General features: G+C 38.1%; 1 long non-coding RNA gene across 1 annotated transcript in view; it reads left to right on the top strand.

Annotated features, from left to right (window-relative positions):
* Positions 1–24,710, top strand: part of LOC145717606 (uncharacterized) — a 76,669-nt gene that overhangs the window by 1,765 nt on the left and 50,194 nt on the right. Inside the window, exon 2 of the long non-coding RNA XR_014140941.1 lies at positions 9,953–10,074. This is a non-coding gene — a long non-coding RNA (uncharacterized LOC145717606). The remainder of the gene's footprint in view (positions 1–9,952; positions 10,075–24,710) is intronic.

Raw genomic sequence — 24,710 nt, 5'->3', positions numbered from 1 at the left:
TGCTTTTATTCTTTAATGTTTTCCTTGCTTTTCTATACCAGAAACATATGTCATTATTTTAAAATCCCCAAATAGGCAAAACTAGGAAATGTGCATCCATTTTAAATTGATATTTTGGAGTCACATAAAGGAAATATGTGTGTAAGATATTATTTGATTCTTATCTTATTTCTTAATCCATAACTTTTTCTTTTTTTGCCCTGAATCTCATCTTAAGCTCAAAACAATCTGTCGGGATCCTGGCCCCACTTATAACCTGACTTGGTATCAAACACCCAGGGGCTCTCACCTCCTAGCAGACAGGGCTCCCCACCCAGGCTGCGGGGGCGGGGAGGCATCCTTCTTCATCCTCCACCTCCAAACACGTCACTCTGAGATAATTGCAGAGAGAGCCTTTTAGCTTCCTGTTCTCACAGATTCTCATGTCCTATGATGTTTTAGAAGAGAAAGGCTCTCCGGTGGCATCTTGGTTGTGTGGTTCTCTGGGCTTGTTTTCCGTGAGAGACCAATCAATCACTCTCAGACACCCACCTCCCTCATACCCAGAAGCGAAGAGCATTCACCTCTATTGTCCCCTCTTTCCTCCTCCCAGCTGGTGACCCTGTGGTTTTGCTTAAACTAGATATACCTTCATTTTTATGGAGTAATCCTTTAGTTCATGTTCAATTTAGTTCTTGTCCAATTACTTTTTAGCTTTCTGAAATGATGAGCTATAGTAGCTGGAAGTAAGTTTTAAGAAGACATTTCCATGAAGGATGTATATATCCAATCTGTATACCTCAACCAGAACAGATTGTGTCTAGGGAACAATAACGGGAACAATAACGGTATTTTTTTTTAAACTTAACATTTTAAGGAAATTATATTTTAGTATATTTGAAGTAGTAAAACATTAAACAATCAAAAAAAATTAATTAGAAAAGCCTGAAACCTTCTAAAGAGAATTTGAGATATACTATTTAGAATTAGGTGATAAAGACTAGGTGACAAAAATCCAAACCCAAGAAGAGTTTCCACCAAATGGAAATGGGTTTCTCTCTCATAAAGAAGGTAGGAGTCAGACAGTACAGGACTAGGATGGCAGCTCTGTCTCAGGGATAAAAATTTCCTCAAGACTCACCCTGTCAGCCCTGCGGTCAGGCCCTCCCCCTCATGGTCCAAGGTGCCGTCCAAATCCCAGCTAATAGGATACAGGGGGGTTAAAAGAAGCAGGGAGAAGCCCAGCAGGAAACATCACATGCATTTCTGCTCAGTACCACTGACCAAATTCCAGCCAAGTATTCCTACCTGGTTGTGAGACTTTGAAATATAATTTTCAGTCTAGGCAATCAAATATACAACAAACAATTATATTTCCATGGAAGAAAGGGGAAATATACATTAAGGGAAATAGCAATCTCTGCCAAGGAGATATACTTCCATAAGAAGGAGAGGTAGGATGAATCACTGAATAGATATCACAACTGTTTTGCTTTGTTTTTGTTTTATTGTTGTTGTTGTTGTTGTTTCTTCCCTGTATCACCTACAGCTTTCTATGAGTGAGAGGGTAGCCAGTGATCATTCAGGTTTCTCTCATGTCTGTTGGCATTTTTGTTTATCAGTGCTGAGTTTTAGCTGTAAGCAATATGGATGAAAACAGCTGGAACAGTGTGTATAAGAGTATCCCAGTTTCTGGACTAGAAAAGACTTATCTGTGAGCATCATGGTCAAATAAGAAACCTGTGCATTCCCCTTCTCTATCCTGCACTCACCTCCTAGCCATATGGTCCCCTAACAAGAGGACAGCTTTCTTGTTCAAAAGCAGCAGGAACGTACATCCCTCTAATCTGGAAAGCAGAGTCTTATACAACGTCACGTAATCACCATGTAACATGACATAATCAATTACTCATACAGCTGAATGACCACATGCATTAGTACATCTATGGGCTGATCCTATAGGGGATTGTTTTGAGGAACCTCTAGATTTGTGCCCTCCACTAGAAATAAAATGCAAGCTATATATAATTAAAAATATGTAAAGAAAAGTCTAGTTGCCAGATTAAAAGCGAGTAAAAAAGCAAAAGTGAAACAGGTGAAATTAATTTTAATAACATTTCACACAATATCCCACAGATATTATCCTTTTAACATATAGTCAATATAAAGATTATATTTTTTACCTTCTTTTTTTTTCATGTTATGACTTGGAAATCCAGGTGTATTTTAAACTTAGAGCACATCTCATTTCAGAGTAGCCATGTCTCATATGCTCAGTAGTCACACTGGCCAGTGCCCACTATGGACATTAAAACTCTAGATATGTAGCTTGGCCCGTGGGAAAGCAGTAACACCCTTGTAGATATGAAGAGAAGAAATGAGTTCAGTGAGTCATACCCTGTGTCCCTGTGTGGCATCTCTCACTGGAGAATATACTTTCATCCATTAAAATTCGTAAGTTTTTCAGGTTGGCAGTATTTAGGAACTCTGAGTCTGTCATCATTCTCTCCTTTAAATAGTGCCTCGGGATGCCTGGGTAGCTCAGACAGTTAAGCATCTGTCTTTGGCTCAGGTCATGATCCTGGGGTCCTGGGATCAAGCCCCGCATTGGGTTCCCGGCTCAGGGGGGAGTCTGCTTCTCCCTCTCCCTCTGCCCTTCCCATCTCTCTGAAATAAATAAATAAAAAATTTTTAAAAATGCCTCTACTTGCTTCTAATGATGGGCTCATCAATTACAGAAGAGCTGAAAAAAACATTTTTAAATGGAAATTAAAAAAAAAATTAAAGGGGAGATTTTATAACTATTTCTGTAAAGAAGATAGGTTGTGATATCTAAAATGTAAGGGGAGATGGCTACCATGAAACTTAATGATTTTTCAAATAAAACCCAAAACAGACTGTAGGAATACTTAACTTAGCTATCGATGGGTCCCAAACGCCAAGTGCAATTTTCTGAGTTCATTTTCCAGTCTGTGTTATCACCATAATAAATACTATGTAAGAAGAGAACATCATGGTTTGGGTTTTCTTGATTCATTCTGAGCCTAATTTAAAGGAGCCCTTATATTGATCATCTCAGCCAACATGTTCTAAATTCAACCATCACTCAAATGCAGTAAAATGCCCCTGGTCTGAGCTTTGGACCCATTAGGAGATTTCAGATAGGTGAATTAAGGACTTGTTCTCAAGGTTCCCATCTTCATGAAGGGTCTCTAACTCTTAGGTAATTATCGTGCCTCCTAGAGAAGGAATATCTGATGGAAACATTTGATAAATTGCAGTGAGTCAGAAGTGATCTTTCACATCTGGACACTGGTATTATTAGCCAATGCTTACATTAGCTAATAAGCTTTGAGGATGGGGGGGGGGGCATTACTTTTTCCTCCAGCTATACTGAATAGAGGAATGGTTGTCACAGTTTGGTAATTATACAAGAGATTTTGTTTGAAATTCTGCTTACTTCATTTAGAGATATGAAAACAACTATTATGATTTTTCACAAGATAAAATGTTATGCGCTGTGTAAAACTACATAAAATATTTTTGGCAGTAGATTTTTAAAGTAAGCAAACAAAGGAAGAGGACATAGTTTTATTTTTTTAAGTAAAATGTTTCAGCTTGGCATTTCATTCCATCAATATTAACAGGGACTTAGTAGAGAGAACTTCCTTTAATGCTCATGCACTCTGATCTGTGGAATTAATATTTTTAGTTGCTCACTGAGTTGAAAGAGCACTTAAGAAAAGTGAAGTATTATTTGCAGTTGTAAGTGCAGTTACATGGAAGCCAATTAGAACCACAGGGGGTCGTAGAATAAAGCTAGTACCTTGGGACTCCAAGTTAGGCTAGCTAAGAATTACCTTCAACTTATTAAGCTGTCATTTACCAAGAACTTTTGTAGTTTGTTTCCTATCCATATTCTCTGTCCATGCAGAAATAACCTTGTAAATAGTAGTAAAAAGGCCACTTATACCTGAACAAGGACTCTTCATTCTGCCAGATTAAATTTTAAATCAATTTTAAGATGATATTTTGTATACTGATTATTTTACCAGATAGCTGTGACCTCAGAGATTTAAAGAGACATACAGACTTTTAACTTTCATTGTAATTCCAGTGAATTTGGAAAATTTTCTCTTGTTGCTTCTAGACTCCCAAGGTTTTATACTTTTCAGGTGAAGTCCACTTGGGTGAAAAAAATACGTTTTTATCTTTTTTTTTATTAGGTTATTGGAAATAATAAAGCTGTGTATTTTTATAATACTCTCAACTTCTGTTGACATAAAATGACTTGAACACTAACATTAAATTAGTGCCGATTATATTCCTAGAACATAATAAGGAAGTTTCGGACTTAGCATCCTCTCATGTGTTGTCCTTCTACCTGGGACGCTTTCCTCAGGTGTCCATGTGGCTGTCTGTCCTGCACCTTTCTTCAAACGTCATCTCTTCCAAAATCCTTCCATGACCACCATCTTCCCGAGTAAGCCCTTTCCAGATACTCCCCCAACCCTTATTCAGACCCTTCTAGAAAGTTGCTATGTCCACATTAGATTAGATGGCGTGTGTTTATGCATTTAATTACCTGAGGAAGGCAAGGGTCTCGTTTTTGTTCTCTCTCTGCTATATTGCCCATGCCTGATACCGTGCCCTACTCACAATAAGCATGTCACGTGTATTTCTGTAATGTACTGGGCCACATGCTGAGTGCCTCCCTTACTCTCCTTCTTTCAATCCTCACAGTGATCACAGTTGGAGTTACTTTTATTATACTCACTGAATAAACTGAGGGGCATAAAATGACATAAATTAAGATTAGCCGTCCAAAAAAAAAAAAAGACTAGCCGTCCAGTAACTGCATAAACCAGGCTTGGAACTCAGCTCTGATTAAGACAAGCAACTCTTAACCTCTATGACATACGTTCTCTGCTTTGGTTGACAATCTGGAAACGAACATAAAAGCTGTGATTGAAAAAAAATGCTTTCTCCTAAAACATATAAGAAACAGAGTATCAAATTTATTATTAATGTGCTTGAAACATGCTTCAACTGAGTCCAGGTAACCTCTTAATTTAAATTTCGTCAATTAGAATATTCTTCTCCAATTAACTTGATTAATTCAATAGTTACTATAGAACAGTACAGAGTCCTGGAACTGAATTTACATAAGTAGGCAAATTATTACTTCATATTACATTAGATAAATTATGTGAAACAAATATGTTTTGTACTTAATAAATATTCATTGATTAAATAGATAAATGGCATATATTTGCATTCAAAATCAGTTTTTTTCCTCCCTGTCCACTTTCCCTCTTGATATATTTTCAACTATCATTTTGTGAATTCTCATTTAATTTTGAAAACATAAGACATATAAGTAAATTTTGAGTTTACAAATTTAGAACACTGCCACGTGAATAATATTAGCTGTACATTAGGTCACAGTGATTACCAAAGGCCATGTATTAAGCATTATTAAGCATTTAAGTATGTATTACTTTATATTAGATGTTGTATTTCCAGGAAAATCTTGACAAGGGAGAGACCTTAGCATGAGTAGAAAGTGGTTCAGTTATAATATGTAAAAATATATACATATACGTTTCAACAATGGAAATATTTTTAAATCTTGCTATAAAACCTTGTTTGGCATGACAGTATTATCATTGCTTAAGTATGTTGGCCAAGGAAATACTTTGCGGACTACCTGAATCCCTTCTTAGTACAGAAGCCCATGTTGACGAGGAAGTCCCCCTCCTCCAAGGGCACTGTGCAATTGCTCTCCATCATCCGGACAGCTTTGCTAAGCTAACAGGTCTGTACTTGTCTGAAAAGCTACACGATCCACTCCCAGTGTGCCCTGAGGAGACAGCCAAGAGTCCAGGAGCGGAAAGAGGCCAGGGGACAAATCTTCAGGGTTCTAACCATCCGAATTAGATAATAGCATGGCTTTATGAATGTCCGCAGCATTGGTCAAGTTCCTATTCAGTTCTAGCAGAAAAACTGCTGGCAAAGCAATCCAGATGTGGTTTGCAGATAAACTGATACTAACCATCCTCCTTTAGAAGGTTCTGTATGCCCTGCTGATCCCCTCAACTCCCGTTCTTCCTTCCTGCCCTGCAGGCTGGCCCATCCCTCATATTCTTACAGAACATGATCTTGGGGAGGGGTCGGGGTGCAGAAGCACACACACTGAACATCCCCGTGGCTCCGCGGCACGTGAGGCTCAGCCATTGGACACATGGCAGTAGAGTTCTTAGTCCTGGTTCCTTTCTCGTCCCTCAGGTTGTTCTGTGTTCTTCTCTAGCTCTTATTCTTCATGAAGATTAGGTTTTCACAAGACGTATGATATACAGAGGATATGAAGGAAATTAGCCTTCTGATGCTTGAAGCTGACGAGGAGGAAGTTTGGGGTGTGACACAGCGAACGGTGTGGCTTACTTGGCCCTAAAATTCAGGGAACTGGCCATTTCATATAACCTGCCACAGAACCACAGAACAGAAAGAGAACCCCAGGTGACAGACTGTCTGCAGGAGATTCAGAAGATAACGCCCAGTCTGCCTGGCAACCGCTGTGTGCACCTGGATAATAATCCATAGAAATCATGATAATTCAAAATACATCATTATTATTCAATAAGGACTCTGCACATTGGACTTTGAGTGGTTGCCAGTGGAAAATCTAAGGATTATCTGTGATTAGTAGGAGGGCCTTGACACGGAAAGCAGCACCTAATGAAACAAACATAATTGGTGTAATGACAGTAATAACTTCATTTGGTGAAGAAGCAGATGATGAGGATGGGGAAGATTTCGAAGGGTAAAGTCTGTGATACTAGCTGAAGTTTTCAGTTTCTCATAACAGAGGATTAGAATTAAATAATTATAGGTAGATCGTATTATTTAAACTCATACTATTATTGGGACTCCTGGGTGGCTCAGTCGGCTAAGTGTCTGCCTTCAGCTCAGGTCATGATCCCAGGGTCCTCAGTGCAGAGCCTGCTTCTCCCTCTCCCCCCCACCCCCGCTTGTGCTCTCTCTCTCTCTCTCTCTGACAAAAGAAAAAAAAAATCTTTAAAAAAAAGTTTAAGGGCGCCTGGGTGGCTCAGTTGGTTAAGCATCTGCCTTCGGCTGGGGTCATGATCCTGGAGTCCCGGGATCGAGTCCCGCATCGGGCTCCCTGCTCGGCGGGGGATCTGCTTCTCCCTCTGACCCTCCCCCGTCTCATGCTCTATCTCATTCTCTCTCTCAAATAAATAAATAAAATCTTAAAAAAAAAAAAGGTTTAAAAAAATAAAAATAAAGCCATTATACTATTGAAAAACTACAATAAGTATTTATGGGGAAAATTATCAAATTCTAGGAATTGTTCTAATTATCAAAACAGAATACGCCCTGAATATTCCCACATATTTTATTTCTGCTGATTATTTTGATTGCTTGATTAAAAAAGTATGGGTTAAAAAATAGTTAAAATTAATGGATTAGAAAAACGCATTGCAAAAATGGAAATATATTTCTTAGACAAAAAAGAAAAAGAAAAATTATTTTATGAATTAATCTGACAATTTCTGGTGAAAAATATCTCCGAGGAGACTGGATTTATCATCCACTCTATGTGAAACAGTCCTAAGTATGCATGAAACTCTGGGAAATGTGCTGCTTTCCTATAAATATTTTACTAATGGTTATCTCACTAAAATATATGATCACTAAAAATCATATTTCCCCAAGCAGTGGTAAGATGAATTTCATGGAGAGCAGGTAGGCAATTTGAATAAGTCAAGTTAAGGGTCAAACTTCAAAGCAGACAAGTGGGACACAAGGCCACTGATGGAATGTCAGATTTGGTGAACTTTCCAGCAGAGTGATAGCTGGGGCTAATGGCTGGATGGACACAAATTGTCCGTGGGAATGTAACAAATTAGTTCCCCATTGCACTCACTCACTCTTCAGATGTGTTTTTTGAAGTTTGAAATCCTTAGAACGGCACTTTGATACTATTAATTCAAAACTAAGTAAAATAAAAATATTTATTGAGTAACACAACATTATGCTTGTATCAACTTTTCAGTGTGAAATTTAACAAAGAATGAGCATGTAAGATAAAGACATTGTAACTCAACATTTATTGATGATAACTTTTCTTCTAAGGTTTTCTGATGAATGCTGTTAACAGGATGGTTTAAGAGACTTTCACATCTGAAGCTCATGATCTGTTCTGAGAACATGCTCCTAAAACTAGATTCATTGAGTGCAGAGGTGGATGTGTTTATGTGCAGTTAGCTCTCAGTTGGAGGATCTTTCAAGCCAGGACACACCTACTGAATTTTGAAAACCAGACCATCTTTTATGCATCTTGATCTAGGAAATCTTGTCCATTAGTGAAGTAAATGTCAATATTTTAAACATTGATTACCCCATGTTTTTGTTATTCAGTGTATAGCAGATTAATTTTTAGCTAATTATTTTCATAGTAAGTATCAAACAACTGAAAAGTTGTCTACTCTTCACATTTTTATTTCCACAATTATAGACACTGGATATGGTGCTAACGATAAGGGAAGGATGCTTTTTCAAAGTCAAGAAATTCACGACTTTGTAGGAAAGATAGATCTGTCAGTTAATCATTACAATAAAGAACTATTATCAGGAATAGGTGTAGTTTGTGTTATTGTTATGTTGATATATAGGACAAGAAGTGTATATTCCTGGGGGCAGTTAGGAAGAGCTCAGCTAGGGCACCTGGGTGGGTCAGTCTGTTAAGCCTTGGTTCAGGATCCAGTTCCACGTCAGGCTCCCTGCTCAGTGGACAGCCTGCTTCTCCCTCTGACCCTACTCCCTCTTGTGCTCTCTCTTTCTCTCACTCTCTCTCTCTGAAATAAATAAAATCGTAAAAAAAAAAAAAAAGGAAGAGCTCAGTTAAATGTTTCTCCTGACCCTTCAGCAATAAGAGGGCCCGTGGAAGTCGGAATCCTATTCTCTCAATTTTGTGACTGAATCACCCACAACAATGCCCAACCTGTATTGGGTGCTCAACCAAGAAAAAGAACAAAGGCAAGATGGAATCTGACTAGGATTAATCTTTTATTGGGTGACAATTTAATCAGTTTGTGTGATATGAAATCTAAGGAAAATGAACTATAGCTTCCCTTACATTAGTTCTTTCTTGCGAAATTAGTTTCTCCTGCTCTTTTCTCAAATCCAGTTCAAATTATTAATGTGAAGACTGGATTGCATTGCAAGCTGACATTTGATTTCTAAAAATTATCTATTGATTTGAAAAAAAAACCTCCTTTCTTAAAATGGAGGTTAGTTGAAATATTTGTTTTATAGTAAAAAACAGTCATATTTGTTGGGTTATGTCATTTCTATAATTTGCTTGGTCTTCCAATTTAGGGTAGTTTTTTTTTTCTTTTTTCCTTTTAGAGTCCTTATGTCTATTTTCTTTCTCTAAATTGTCGACTCTATTTGAAGTTCCTGTTTGCATTGTGCTGTAAAGAAATTTGCATAGTTGATTGCAGAACAGAATCTAAAGCTTAAAAGAGACTTTGGAGATGATCTGTCCCACCATCCTCATTTACAGTGGAAAAGATGAAGTTATCCTACAGTGTAGGGTGTAGTGGGGGGTCTCTGGAACTCCATCTATGGCATGTCCAGAGAAATGTATAGGCAGACTCTCTTTGAGTCAGAGAGGGATTTGAAATGGACCAATTTGATTTGACATTGTCCATGATGATATCAGGGAAGTGGTCATTCTCTGAATGGTAATGCCTTGGGTTCAGTTTAGCATCGCAGGTACCAAACAAGGGTCCTGATGGCTGAGCAAACTTCATTCACCAACTTGAGTTCATGAACCACTTTTTATCATAATTAGTGAATAGCTAATTTGATGTTCCATGTTTCTGTTATTTCTTCACCACACCGATAAAATGCTGCAGAAAATAATACCATCTCTATGTATTTCTAGCTAGAACATGTGGATCAAATCTGCGTGGGCCCAGTGGCATCATTACTTCCCCTAATTACCCAGTGCAGTATGAAGACAATGCGCACTGTGTGTGGGTCATTACCACAACAGATCCAGACAAGGTAAGGCTTCCACCTTCCACCTCTGTATAGCTGATGCAATCAATACTCTGACTCAGACAACTGTATAAGATGAACAGCCTCGCAAATGTCATGCACCCTTACAGTTTGCTGTTTGAATTGAAGAGCTCATGCTGCCTTGTATAGATATATCCGCATTTATTGGAAACTCAGTCTAGGATTAAATATAAAGTGAGTATTCTTCATTTGGAAGCCTCCCACTGGTTCTGGAGGTTCTGTCTATGTTCTTCTCCCACCCTCAGCAGTTTTGTTGAGATATAATTGACATATAATACTGTCTTACATTAGAGTGTATAACGTAATTATTTGAGATATATATATAGCAGTTAACATATGTTATCTCACATAATTATAAAATTATTGTGGTAAAACTTTTAAGATCTACTCTCTTGGGAACTCTCAAGGGTACAGTACAGTAACTATAAAGGCAATGGAATCAAGAGAGAATCAAGAATGGGTTGGGAGGTGGGTGGTGAAGCCCTTACCAGAATGAACTGGGGGCACCCTAACCTACATCTGTGGTTCCTGCACCATTATTAATAATAACCTTCCTTTATTCTCCAAATTGTTCCTGTTTGGAATAATACAGGATCTCCCTACCCTGAACCAGGGAAAGGCCTCAGGAATAAATTTTTGGTTTTTTTTATTTGTTTGTTTCTTTTTTTATGGGAAGAGATAATGAGTTCGGTTTTAGGTATAATGAGACTGAGGTGCCTGCTGTATATTCATTCAAGTGGACATAACTGGTTGAAGTAAATTTGGAATTCACAAGTGTGATGTTAGCTGCTGAGATCTGGGATATGCATGATGTTATGCAGAGAAGCCAAACAGAGTCAAAGAAAGTCAAGCTGGTGGCATAGTTTTCTCTCTGTGTCAGTTGCAGGATGGAGTGGGCTTCCACTGTAATAAATGATAAGGATTTTTGCAATTCTAAGTGTCATATAAAGAGCTTTAAAGCATTGAAGGCTTTTATGTGGAAGAAGCAGTGAACCCATGGCGTTCTGATAGGACAGGCAGGTGGCTCCAAGCTAAATCTCCAGGAAATTTGATTAAAACCTTTATGGTATTTTCAAAATTCATTTAAATCCAGATCACATATAAATAATCATGAATATTTTTATACTACAGATATACCTATGTATCTGAGTTTCTTTCTTTCCCATACATACTAGAATAATTGAAATCCCTATCTAAAAGGAAGCTTAGAATTCCTATTGTCTGAATAACCTTTACCTGTCAGATGAGAAACCAAGATCCATGGAATGTACTTGTTAAAGATTTCACAGCTATTTTGCTCTTACAGCAGGATGAGGACATGGGTCCTGCACATGATGGTACTTCATTAGCTCTCGTCTCTGTAAGAAGAGTCATTTATTTCTGCAGCTATGTACTCCATTATCAGCATGAGGGATGCCATATGGAAATGAAATAATAGGTTATTCAGTGTGTCAATAGGATGTTTTTGGCTGTAGGTATTAGAAGAAGTTTTTAAGAAACATTATTTCACATAACAAAAGGGTAGAGCCAGCAAGATTCCAGGTTTAATTCAGGAGGTCAGGAACATTGTTGAAGATCCAGATGTTTCCCATTCTTTCCTGCTCCATATCCAGGGTGGTAACAATGCCTGCCCTCCTCAGGTCACAAGATGGCCGTGACGTAATCATGGTCAATGAAGAAATGAGGCATGTCTTTCTCAAAAATGGAAGAAATTTTCTAGAATGTCCCTAGCAGACTTCCCTTCAGGTCCAACTAAGTCTCCCGGCTCCCAGGGAGCCTGAGGAAAGAACTATCTGGAAGCCAGAAGACAAGGCTGATGGTTATGGTAACCAGTGTGCCTACCACATGCACACAAGCAAAATGTCAAAGAAAGAGGTTTCGGCAATCATCAGATTCATATTTTGTTTATGATGTATTTTAGATACCATTATTTTCCTATTTTACCAGACTCCAGTGGCCTAAAATTTGTTAAAATGCATGAGGTGTGTTCTTTGACATTTTGAAGGTGATTTTTCAACTTGGCCAAACTGTAAAATGATCAATAAAATAATGAACGTATGCAGTTTGGATTGATACATTTTTCTCATTTTAGGAGTTTCACTTTTCTCTCTCATCTTTGCATACATTTACATAGATATTTCTCATGATTTTGTACAGATTTTGTTGATTCTGAACACTCAACAATTAACACGTTAAATTTCGGGAAACTTGTGTTATATTGCTTCAGTAAATTATTTGCCTTCTTTCCTTTATTTTGGTGAAGTGTTCAGAGAAGAAACAAGACATTGCAGGTTGATGCACTCATACACACCAATACTCTTTACTAGAGCACCACTTAGACACCTGAAGGCATCTCAATTAAGCAGAATTACCATCCAAATTAAGAAGCAGTCATTGCCATTAAGTATAATTAGGCTTAATTTGATTCCTTGGGAGACATTCCAAATAAGGGGGTTTCCCGATTAAGCACATGGTGATGAAGGTATATTACATATTGAGCATAAGAGAGAAGAACAGTTATATAAAGGTATCCAGACAATGACTCTTGCTAGAAGCATTAACACAGAATTCTAGATAAGAAGTGCTGTTATACCTCAATCTGAATGTTTGACTTGATTTGCAAACTTTTAAGAAATAAGATAGAATAGAAAACTAAAATCAATTTCCAATGTCAATTGGAGATTAGTTAGTAAGCACCTCTTTGGTTGAAATGTTAACCCTCTCAATGATTTATAGACTTCCCTGGTCTTATTTTTGCTCTATTATATAATCAAGTGACATGTGTCCATGTCATTGGACATAGACACATGTGTCTAAGCATTAACATAAAATTGCTTGTACAAGATAATTACCATAGGAAGCTGGGTCATGAATATCACAATTTGTCATATTGTGGAATTTCAACTTAAAAAGACTACCAGAAATCTATTCATAAATATATATAAATACATAATTTTCTTAATTATATCAATACATTATACATTATTATTGAATATATATTAATATAATATATTTGCTAACAGATTATGTATTAAATAACATATTAATTGTAACTAATAATTGTTAAACATATATATTTTATATATATATATATATATATACATATATATTAGGAGAACCTGCTATGTAGTATGTTCTAGGTAGAAAGTTAAAAAAAAAATTTCCTTGGGGAGTCTGGGTGGTGCAGTGGGTTGAGCATCCAACTCTTGGTTTCAGCTCAGGTCCTGATCTCAGCGTCCTGGGATCAAGCCCCGCATCTGGCTCAGGGTTGGGCATAAAGTCTACTTAAGGTAGCAGGAAGGGAAAAATGAAGGGGATAAAATCGGAGGGGGAGATGAACCATGAGAGACTATGGACTCTGAGAAACAAACTGAGGGTTCTAGAGGGGAGCGGGGTGGGGGGATGGGTTAGCCTGGTGATGGGTATTAAAGAGGGCATGTACTGAATGGAGTGCTGGGTGTTATATGCAAACAATGAGTCATGGAACACTATATCAAAAATTGATGATGTAATGTATGGTGATTAACATAACATAATAAAATTTAAAAAATAAAAAATAAAACAACAAAAAGACTAATGATGTAATGTATGGTGATTAACATAACATATAAAATTAAAAAATAAAAAATAGAAAAACAACAAAAAGACTAATGATGTAATGTATGGTGAATAACATAACAATAAAAAATGATAATAATAAAAAAAGATTCTCTCTCCCTCTCCGTCTCTTTCTCCCTGCTCACACTCGCTTGCTCTCTCTGTAATATAAAAAAATAAATCTAAAAATAATTCCCTCAAGAAGACTCAATTTAGTGGAGAAGCATATTTCTAAACACCCAAGTGCAACTCCTCCTGCCATACTAGTCTAGTAGAGAGTCAATAAAAATTAATTCACTAATTAGATATTTATTAATGTATTTCATTGTATATATATTCAATAATTCAGCTTTCTCAGGTAAAACTCATGATAACATGTATGACCAAATTTTTTTTAAAGATTTTATTTATTTATTTGACAGAGAGAGAGCACAGGTAGGCGGAGCAGCAGACGGGGGGAGAGGGAGAAGCAGACTCCCCACTGATCAGGGAGCCCAATACGGGACTCGATACCAGGACCCTGGAATCATGACCTGAGCCGAAGGCAGACGCTTAACCTACTGAGTCACCCAGGTGCCTATGTACGACCAAATTCTTGAGAAAGTAATAGATGGTGCATGAGTTACAGATTAGAGGAATTATAAGCAAATGCTCTGAAAAGTTCATCCGTATGGTTTCCATTGGAAAGACTAAACATAGCTTTCCCTAGAATCCATACATGGATATGTGGGTGTGTGTCTGTATCTTCATATGTATATACATAGATGTATTTATATTTCAAATGCATTCTGTGCTGACATAATTTCAGTACCTAATTTTAGTTTGAGCTCCTTAGAGAGTATTTTTGTTGATGTTAAACTCAGAATTTCAAAGATTTTAAGCATTTGAACTTTGTTTGGGCTACGATAACAAAATACCACAGATGGGGTACCTTATAAACAAAGAAAATTATTTCTCACAGTTATGGAGCGTGAAAGTCTGCAATCAGGGTGCCAGCTCGGTTTGATGCTGGTAAAGCCCTTGTGAAGAATATGACATCAGTGTGAAGCACCTGGAACATCTTCTAGAAAATGCTCAGTCCCTCCCTTTCCTCCCCCTCCTCTTCCTCCTCCCTGCCCTCCCCCTCCCCTCCTTCCTCCTCTCTCTCTTCCTCCTCCCCTTCTTCCTCCTTCCTCCTTCCCTATTCCTTCTTCTTCCTCTCTCTTCCTCCTTCCCTTCTTCTTCCCTCCTCCTCCTCTTCTTCCTGTTTTGCCTCTTCCTTCTCTCCTCTTCCTCCTCTCTGCCTTCTTCCTCATCTTCCCTCTCTTCATCTTCATTACAATTATTAATGACTACATTTAAAAAGACATAAATGAGACACTGAAGGATAGGTAAAGCTTTTAAATTTTGTGCCAATGGCAAGGGGGAGTCAGGAAACAGACGAAAAGAGTGGCATTGCAGTGTGTATGTCTTGGAGACATCACTTTGCCAAGAGTCAGGTGGACAGATTTGAAGGGCATGGGACTGGAAGCAGGAAACATCAGGACTTTGTTATAATTATGAAAGATTATATGAGCTTATGTCAGGAAAATGTTGTCGGGATTGGAGAAGAGAAGATGAATTTGGGAGGTATTTAAAGAGTACATAATTAGTTACAACAATTCATACATTTACATTACACCTTTTATTTAATGCACAACTCTTCCTATCTAAAGAAAAAATTTAAAAAGTTGCTTTAAATTTATTGCTTGTAAGAAAGTACAACTGTGGAGGCACCTGGGTGGCTCAGTCGTTAAGCGTCTGCCTTTGGCTCAGGTCATGATCCCGGGGTCCTGGGATCCAGCCCCTCATCGGGCTCCCTGCTCCCCCTGCTTGTGTTCCCTCTCTCACTGTCTCTCTCTCTGTGTCAAATAAATAAATAAAATCTCAAAAAAAAAAAAAAAGAAAGTACAACTGTGTATCAGATCTCTTTTTGGGGAAGGAGCATTAACTTTTATTACTCAGGAGATTTTTCACATAATTTGAAGTAACAAATTCATACAGGTGTAAAAAAGGCATTCATTTGCATTCAAATTATTTTAAAGTTAAGGTAGAACTAAATATTATGTGTAATAGTTTATGGTGTTTTGAATATGAAAAGATACAGTTCAGTAGGTTATGTTTACCCATTAGGGATTCCCAGATTGGTAGAGAGACAATTAGTTACATGATTATTGGTGGTGACATTGTCCTGAGTATCCTTATCCTTTCTGTCACAGACATCTTTCCCATCCAGAGCGATGATGTGTTCTATTTTTTAATTTTTTTTAAAGATTTTATTTATTTATTTGAGAGAGAGCGCACATGAGAGGGGGGAGGGTCAGAGGGAGAAGCAGACTCCCTGCTGAGCAGGGAGCCCGATGCGGGACTTGATCCCGGGACTCCAGGATCATGACCTGAGCCGAAGGCAGTCGCTTAACCAACTGAGCCACCCAGGCGCCCGATGTGTTCTATTTAATGGCCCCATCAATTGTCTTCTGGGTCACAGAACACCTCTGCAGAAAGTCAGGTTGCTTGCCAGTCTTCCTTCTTGGCACAGGACGTGCTCCCTCAGTGCTTGTTGGCCATCATCATGAATCTTGTTACTGACTTGCTATTTCATCCCTGTCCACTCTCCAATATGTTCATCTCTCTGTGGCAGCGTTCCATTGCCATCCCCATTACCTTGTTTCCTACTTGTACCTTGTTCATGAACTGAGTTTGGCTCCTGAGACTCTTTCCTTCTTGAGTCTCTGTGGATGCCCTTCTTGGCATCCTTTCTTTCCTGCCACAAGGGAGCCTACAGTTCCTTCTTCCCATTAACCTGATTTTCTCTCAACACCCCAATTAGTGCCTTCTTAAACCAAATGCAGTTATTTTTATCATCTCTTCTTGGTACTCCAGAATAAAATAGGAAACAAGGTCTGCACTTTTGGTTTGCTTGCATATTAAGCCAAAACATGAATGACACACACACTTCTGTACACTCATGTATATGTGAATATATACATATACACACATACACGATGGAGACGGCATCTTTAGAATGACTAATCTGTCAGTGAGTAATGGGCAGACCACAGCAAAAAGCTGAAAATAAAAAGAAAGACTATAGACAAAAGATCCAGCAATGATTTACTTGATGTGAGTCAAGATCTAGGCTGGAATAGGGCTTATTTATAGAAATGGCAAAGAGTAAAATTACCCAGGTAACACTACTTTGAGGAAAGTCCACAGAATTTACTGAGGGCTTGTTGTTGTTGTTGTTGTTTTTACATAAATGTGGCTTTATGAGAGGAGACTTCAATAATTGCATGTCCAGAATTTGCTTGAAAGAACGAATCTTAGTCCTTAGTCCACCCTAAGGTGGAAGTTTTCTGTTTCTGTTTTGTTTTCTATGAGTTGTGTGTGTGTATTTTATGAGAAAAGGAGGCAGAAATAACTAGTTTTCTTTTTCCACTTAGGTTTACATATCTTAGAAGTGGTCACTCTTTTTGCCTTTCAATGCGTATTAAGGACTCTGCATCTAAACACATTTCCTTTTGTGTTTTTCTTCTTTTCAGTGCTTTTCTTATTTAAGTGCATTAATAATTATACGCATAGAAAAAACAATACAAAACTTTTTCATTCAGTGTATTTTTAAGTCACACACTGTTGATAATTGCCAGAGTGGTGAACAGAGCAGTTAAAATCTCTGCTTGTGTGGAGATACCACTGCATAAGGAAGAAAGAGAAAATCAGCCAATAACCCATTAGCTAGATAAAGTCAAATAAAGGAGGCACATAGCAAAATGTCCCTTTGCAGGGATGCTAGGCCTGTGATGGTCCACTGATTTGCACTAAAGTATACCTTGAGAGAAAGCCACTGTTGCCTGAGGACACTCAAAGCTAACAGAACTCTCTAGTGAGTTGTTGCTGCCATCCTTCCAGCTCATTTCTCTTTTTCTCTGGCCTTTCTTTAGTTCCTTTTCTTCTCCCATTCACCTTAAGAGACAGTTATAATTCTGGGATTGTCTCTCCCCAAACACATGATTCTGGGGTCTTGCAGGCCAGTGGTATACTAGAAGGAGAACCAGATGCATTACTTAAAGCCCCGGGCTCCAGCCTTTGTCCATTTCCTAGCTGTGTGGTTTTGGAAAGACATAAAAGCTCTCTATCAGTTTCCTCATTTGCCAAATAATCTTAATAATGAAGATAATAGAGAACCTGATGGTATTTCTGCATTTATCAAATGAATGAACATGTATGGGAACACCTCTAAGTTATTAATGTTACTGTTACTATTACAGGATCTCCTCTTAGTCTCTTCTTCTTACCTTCCATTGCTTCAAGGACTCTTCTCTGATCAGAGTGATCGGTTATCTAATCAACTTATCTGAACACAGTGCTATAAGTCCAGATGGTCCCAGGGCATTTATGGGGCATCCTAACAGCCCTTAAAATGGACAGATATAGAGAAAATTAGTTCTCTCTTCTTCACCCATCTGCTGCCTCTCCTACAGCCTTTCTCTGAGTTCCTCATATTGTCGTGCAATCCAGACAATTACCTTTATTCTAGACTCTTTTCCTCCTCTGCCTCCTCTAGTTGAGCATCTTTCCTTCATCCCTAAGTATCTTCTGGATTCACTCTCCCTTTTCCATTTCCCACTGTTCTTACAACCAAGTACTCTAGGTCAGCCTCTTGTTTTAGCTTACAGTGTGTATTGCTCTGAGAAAGCTCAGCTGTTTGTCTTGTTCCATTCTCCACCTTCCTAACTTATCTTCCACAATAAATGGGAAATATCTTTGCTAAAAACTAAATATGTGTATAAATGTGCATATAATAAAATGAATATGTGATCACTATTTTACAAAATCGAATGACACAGATAACCAGAAAGCAAAGTGAAGGAACTAAATGTTTCAGTCCCCAAAATGATCAGTGCTAACTGTTGTTGCATACTTTTTTAAGACTTTTATATCTATGTTTCTAACCACAAACACATACACAAGGACATGGTTTTCCTTTATTTCCTTCCTTCCTCCTCCTTCTTGTCCTTCTTAATGGCATCTTTTAATTTTAGATATTATGCCACAATTTTACAGATTGCTTTGTTACTTTATAATATACTGCATTATATATATATATATAATATATATCCAGATATAATTCATTTTTAGTAGATGCAGAGTATATACATCTCCAGATATAACTTACTATTTTTTTAATAGGTGCAGAGTATTTTATTCTATCAGCCTCTTCTTTTAAACAGGTATTCAGACTGCAACCATTCTCCATAATCATAAACAATGCTTCTACAGACATCTTTATGTTCACTCTCTCAGCAACTATTTCGGCACATTAAAGTCCTTGAATTAGAATTATAGTAATAATTTACACACATTCTTAATTTTGATACTTATTGCCCAAATATGTATCTTGTGCTAAAATTGTGTTCATGGAAACTCCCACCACAGTGCCTCGATGCTTACATTTCTACAGCAATGAGAACAAAGGTAAAACATGACTCTGTTGTTCTTTCACATTATATCCTCAATAATTCTCTACGATCCATGGGAAAAGGTCCTCTTCATGAGATCTGTCTTTCATGGCAGGGCATCTGACACCATTCCACTCTCATTTTGCCACTTGCTTCTTTCCCCAGCCATGCTGCTAAACTCTCAGATCTTGAAAGTATTATACTGCTGCATGCTTGTGAGCCTTGTCAGACTCCCTGAACAAAAAAAGGGTATCAGGGTGAAATGCGGTATTACTCAATTATTGAAGCAATATTCATCATTGGATTCATGGCAGAAATTCTGTACTTTCTTGTAAACCAACAAACTAATTAATGGATTGACCATATAATTTATTAACTGAACCAAAACTCTTTTAAAGGGTTATGTATTAATAATTAAGCTGGAAAGGGCCAAAAACTATAATTATCTTGGTAAATCAGGACCTACGTTACCCTATGAGGGGACAAAGGGAAAAATAACCACAAGTAGAAGAAGCTCTATTTTATTTTACTATCTGTAGTGGTAAAAAGATTACCTGCATACGCCAAGCATTTCTTGGGGCGTCTGACCACGCCTTTCAGCAGAAGCAGGAGAAATGGTCAAACCTCCCAAAATACAGGAAAAATTCCCCAAACAGTAATAGCTTTGTATGACCAATTCCTAACTTGCTGAAAGCTAAAAGTAAACAGTGCATCTTATTTTTAAGAGTTTTTTGTTTCTTTATTTTTTAATGGTACAAAAAGTTGCATCTTAGAAATCTTAAATTTGAATGAAATAAATTACTTAAATTATCTTCTGCGAGCAAGCCTATGTATATGACATCTTTGAATTTCCACTCTCTTGCACAGTGGATAGCCTATTGTGAGAAACAATAAATGATTTTGAATAAATGGCTGTAATAATGACCAAGCATTTATTGTTTTATATCACTGGGGAGGCAGAGAATGTTGTGCCATAACTAAAGTTTTGTTTTGTTTTTTAATATTATATAGCTATCTCCAGGCCACCGATCCCACATATTACATGGGTCCTAAAAATAGCTAAATATATTGTACTAATATGTTTCCTGGTAAACAAAATATGATTTTCTTCAGAACGTCATACATACAACATGGAAGCTGCATTTGTCATTATTAAGCTCAGTTGTGGTTAATATTTTGCAAGCAGTAGGCTTTCCCATAGCACAGTGCTCTACACTAGCTGGCCTCTGTTGTTGACAGTCACTCAGTGGTTCTCACCAATGTGCAGACGTAAAACGAGAATATTCCAAAGGTCTGGATACTGTGTTCTGCTTGTCTTCACAATCCTCCAAGTGATGGTTTGACGTGTGCATTTGAAAGACTGTGTAAATGACCTGGTAATTGTTTTTGAGGGTTTCCGATGAAGTGTGAAGTGTGTTCATAGCTGTCAACAGTGCCAAGTAGGCCCCCGGCAGTGGAGGGGAGAAGGGCAGCCCACCGATTGGTACCCTCTGGCCATCTCTCCGTGGTCAGATGCTGAGCAGCTGTACTTGAAACAATAAATCTTGGCGGTGGAACAAGAACACCTTCCTTTTAAGGTGCTTACAAAGGAGAAATGCAAATTATTATTATTTTCTTAACAGGAAACAGCTAGCACCCATGTGGCTTCCTTGAAGTCAGGGAAGTGATTTTGAACTTATTTGTAATAGGGAATTTTTGTTGTTGAGAGAAAGGCTTGTATTTCATAAGACACATTTTTCTAGATGACTGAAGCCATTAGATTATCTCACAGGATCACCTCCAATTTCTTACATGATGAACAAAACTGTTCTTAATTAAATATTTCATGTTTATAAATTCCACAGAGGGCATTTATGATTCTGAATAGTTCCAATGTCTTGTGCTACCAGGTATTGTGCGAAGTCTTATGTAATAAGCGCATATATGGAAAAATACAGGTTTTAAAATATCTAGAGCATAACTGTGTTAGCTACATTCATATCTGACTTTATTTCTCCTTGGTCAGAATTAAAATAACCAGTTTTAACACTCTCCCACTAACATTGGGAGAAAATGACCCATTCAAATATTTGCTTTATGGAAGACTTTTTTTTTTTAAGATTTTATTTATTTATTTGACAGAGAGAGATAGCGAGAGCAGAGACACAAGCAGGGGGAGTGGGAGAAGGAGAAGCAGGCTTCCCGCTGAGCAGGGAGCCCGATGTGGGGCTCGATCCCAGGACCCTGGGATCATGACCTGAGCCGAAGGCAGATGCTTAACGACTGAGCCACCCAGGGGCCCCTATGGAAGCAGTTTTAATATCACATTTGACTGACTTGCAGAGCCCTATATAGATACAATGATTAAAATGCTGAACTACATATATTTCACAGAGAAATATCTGACACCAAACTTGTGCATCTTAATATATATATCTATTTGTGTATATATAAACATATGTATATAAATAATTAAATGAATGAAAAATGAAAAGAAAATTAAAATTATGATGGGCACATATTTGAAAAAAAAAACTCACATTTGAATTAAAAGTCCTCGGAAGCTAGCATATATATAGATACATATATATTTAAAATTTATATGTAAAATGAGTTTATCTTGATGCAGGATTCAGGAAGACAAGCAAGAAATATGTAAAATCTTCAGTGAAGCAAGCTTTTACTGAATTCTTTCAGATGGGGACTTTTTTAAAATGGAGCTCATGCATCCAGCCTAAGTCATTAGGTGCCCACACTTTGCCTCTCTGCCCTCATGCCCTGCTAGAGCTCAGCCTCCCTCCTCACACCCTCATTGGAGATGTGTCCTTGGGAGTATTTAGCTAAATCCTCGGAGATGGCATCCTGGTCTTCATTTACCACCCCAGATGGACTCTGCTATGTCTCTAGAGTGAAATGAAAACCTCCATGTAGCTCTGCATTGGAGAACTCACCACATTCTCTCACTTGGTTCTGCACCCCAACCACACACCCTACCCTGATTAACCAGCACTTCTCACTAAAGCTCTCCTGTTTTCCTCCATCCCCTCTGAAGCATTCCTCCACCCTCTGCTGGGTTCTGCCCAGACTTTGCTCATAGTCCATGATGCTTGTTGAGGCTCCTTCATGGACCCTGAGGCCCATTCCTGACGGGTTTGCCCAGGACCTCCCTGAGCACTGCCTGCCTCCAGATTGCTCTCCCATACCCACCATTCCTCATGGCCCTTCTGATCACACCATAGGCACTTGGGGTTCTTCCCTCAATGGCTCCGGCCCCCACTGCTTCCTCTACCACTTGTTAGGAAAATACTGGCAGAGTATTTTCTGCTGAAGTTATCCTAACAGTTGGTTGGCATCCCATTTTCTCTGGCTACTCATGTAGGACTTTCAGTTTTCCTAGGTCTGGCTCCCTCGACAGACTGTTCAGATCACTTCCACTCCTCTTGTGGATTTACTTTCTCATAATATTTTCCATCTGTGGATGTTCTGAAGCCTTCAGTCGTCCCAGTTAATGGAACCAGACTAAGATAACAACCCTAACCAACACAATGAAACCTAGATGCTGCCGTCCATTGGCCATTTCTACAGACTGGTGAGTCAGTCTTTTGACTGACCACAATGTTGAGGTCACCATGGGAGTCATGACTTCAGGTCCTCATCATGCAGCAGCTGTGGGGCTACTTAGTCCTGCCTGTTTTCGATTCTAAGCCCTTCCGTTTTTTTGGACCTGTCTTCACCTCAACACTGGGTCACTGCAGCAGTGAGCTCCCTGCCCTCCCAGCTGTGGCCCCTCTCCAGACGCCATCCTGGTTTGCTCCAGCTGTCCTCTTCCTCAACCCACCTGTGTTTATAGCACACACTCACCAAGGATCCATTAGTGGTACTGTACTCGACTGAGACTTCGTATTACACTAGTCAGGATGCTTTTCAGGGTGTTTCCTACCACTTTCAATATGTACCTTTCTCCCACCCCTCCTCTTTCTCCCCTTCCTCCACTCCTCCTTCTCCCTCTCCTTCTCCTCCTTCTTCTTCGTCTTCGTCTACGTCTTCTTCCAAAATGTAAAACTTATGTGGCTTTATTTTAGAATACAATTGCTAGAGGTTGTCATGGCAGAATTGAACTGAAACATGAAATTTATTATAACAGTGACATTCAATAATCATAAAGTCGACATATTATGATTATATAGCTAATATTTGTTTATTCACAGTTATAGTATGCATTTCTACAGAGTTTTTTCCAGTTTTACTGAGGTATATTTGATATAAAATTCTATAGTTGTCAAATATAAAACATGATGTTTTGATATATGTAAACATTGTGATTACCATAATCAAGCTGAGTGACATGTTTATCACCTCATATACTTACCTTTTCTTTTAAATTAATTTAATTGAGTTACCTTAATTATGAGAGCACATAAGATCTACTCTTTTGGCAAATTTCAAGTGTACAATACAATATCATTACTATAGTCAAAATGCTATACATTAGATCTCCAGATGATTCATCTTGCATAACAAACATTTGTTCCCTTTGACCAATATTACCCCATTTCCTTTACTTCGTGTGCCTTTCTTCTCTTCAGACTTTTCCTTTGTTCTTCCTTTTTTTTTTTTTTAAGATTTTATTTATTTATTTGACAGAGAGACACAGCGAGAGAGGGAACACAAGCAGGGGGAGTGGGAGAGGAGAAGCAGGCTTCCCGCTGAGCAGGGAGCCCAATGGGGGCTCGATCCCAGGACCCTGGGATCATGACCTGAGCCGAAGTCAGATGCTTAATGACGACTTAGTCACCCAGGTGCCCCTCCTTTGTTGTTCTTGTGTAATAAAATATCATCCTCATTTCTGCCTCAAGTTGCTACTCTCATAAAGAATACTTCTTGTCTATTCTCTGTCTTTCTGTATTTTATCTATTCTATGAAAAGCATTGACCTAGATGAGAATGAGATACAGTAGTAAAGAATTCATAATAAAACCCTTAAGAACACACACATACACATACTATCATTCTAAATTATAAATGTATATTTCAGTTCTTTTCGAAAAATAAAACACAGAGAAAGTAAATGTCATCAAATTCTATCATTTAATATATGAACAAACTAAATTCTACTCCCTACCCCACTATATAGAAATCTGCCTTTATATGACTATATAAATATGGGTATTTGATTATTCATGTATCTGTATGTGTGCACATTTCTGGATATATATATATATTACAAATATTATTTTTTTAATTTTTTATTGTTATGTTAATCCCCATACATTACATCATTAGTTTTAGATATAGTGTTCCATGATTCATTGTTTGTGCATAACACCCAGTGCTCCATGCAGAATGTGCCCTCCTCAATACCCACCACCAGGCTAACCCATCCTCCCACCCCCCTACCCTCTAGAACCCTGTTTGTTTTTCAGAGTCCATTGTCTCTCATGGTTCCTCTACCCCTCCGATTTCCCCCCCTTCATTCTTCCCCTCCTGCTATCTTCTCTTTTTTTGTTCTTAAAATATATTGCATTATTTGTTTCAGAGGTACAGATCGGAGATTCAACAGTCTTGCACA

This window comes from Leptonychotes weddellii, chromosome 2 (assembly GCF_054177405.1).
Source record: "Leptonychotes weddellii isolate Sample4059 chromosome 2, ASM5417740v2, whole genome shotgun sequence".
Lineage (NCBI taxonomy): Eukaryota > Metazoa > Chordata > Mammalia > Carnivora > Phocidae > Leptonychotes > Leptonychotes weddellii.
The sequence above is the reverse complement of the archived record's forward strand: the minus strand, read 5'-3'. Positions and strand labels throughout refer to the sequence as shown.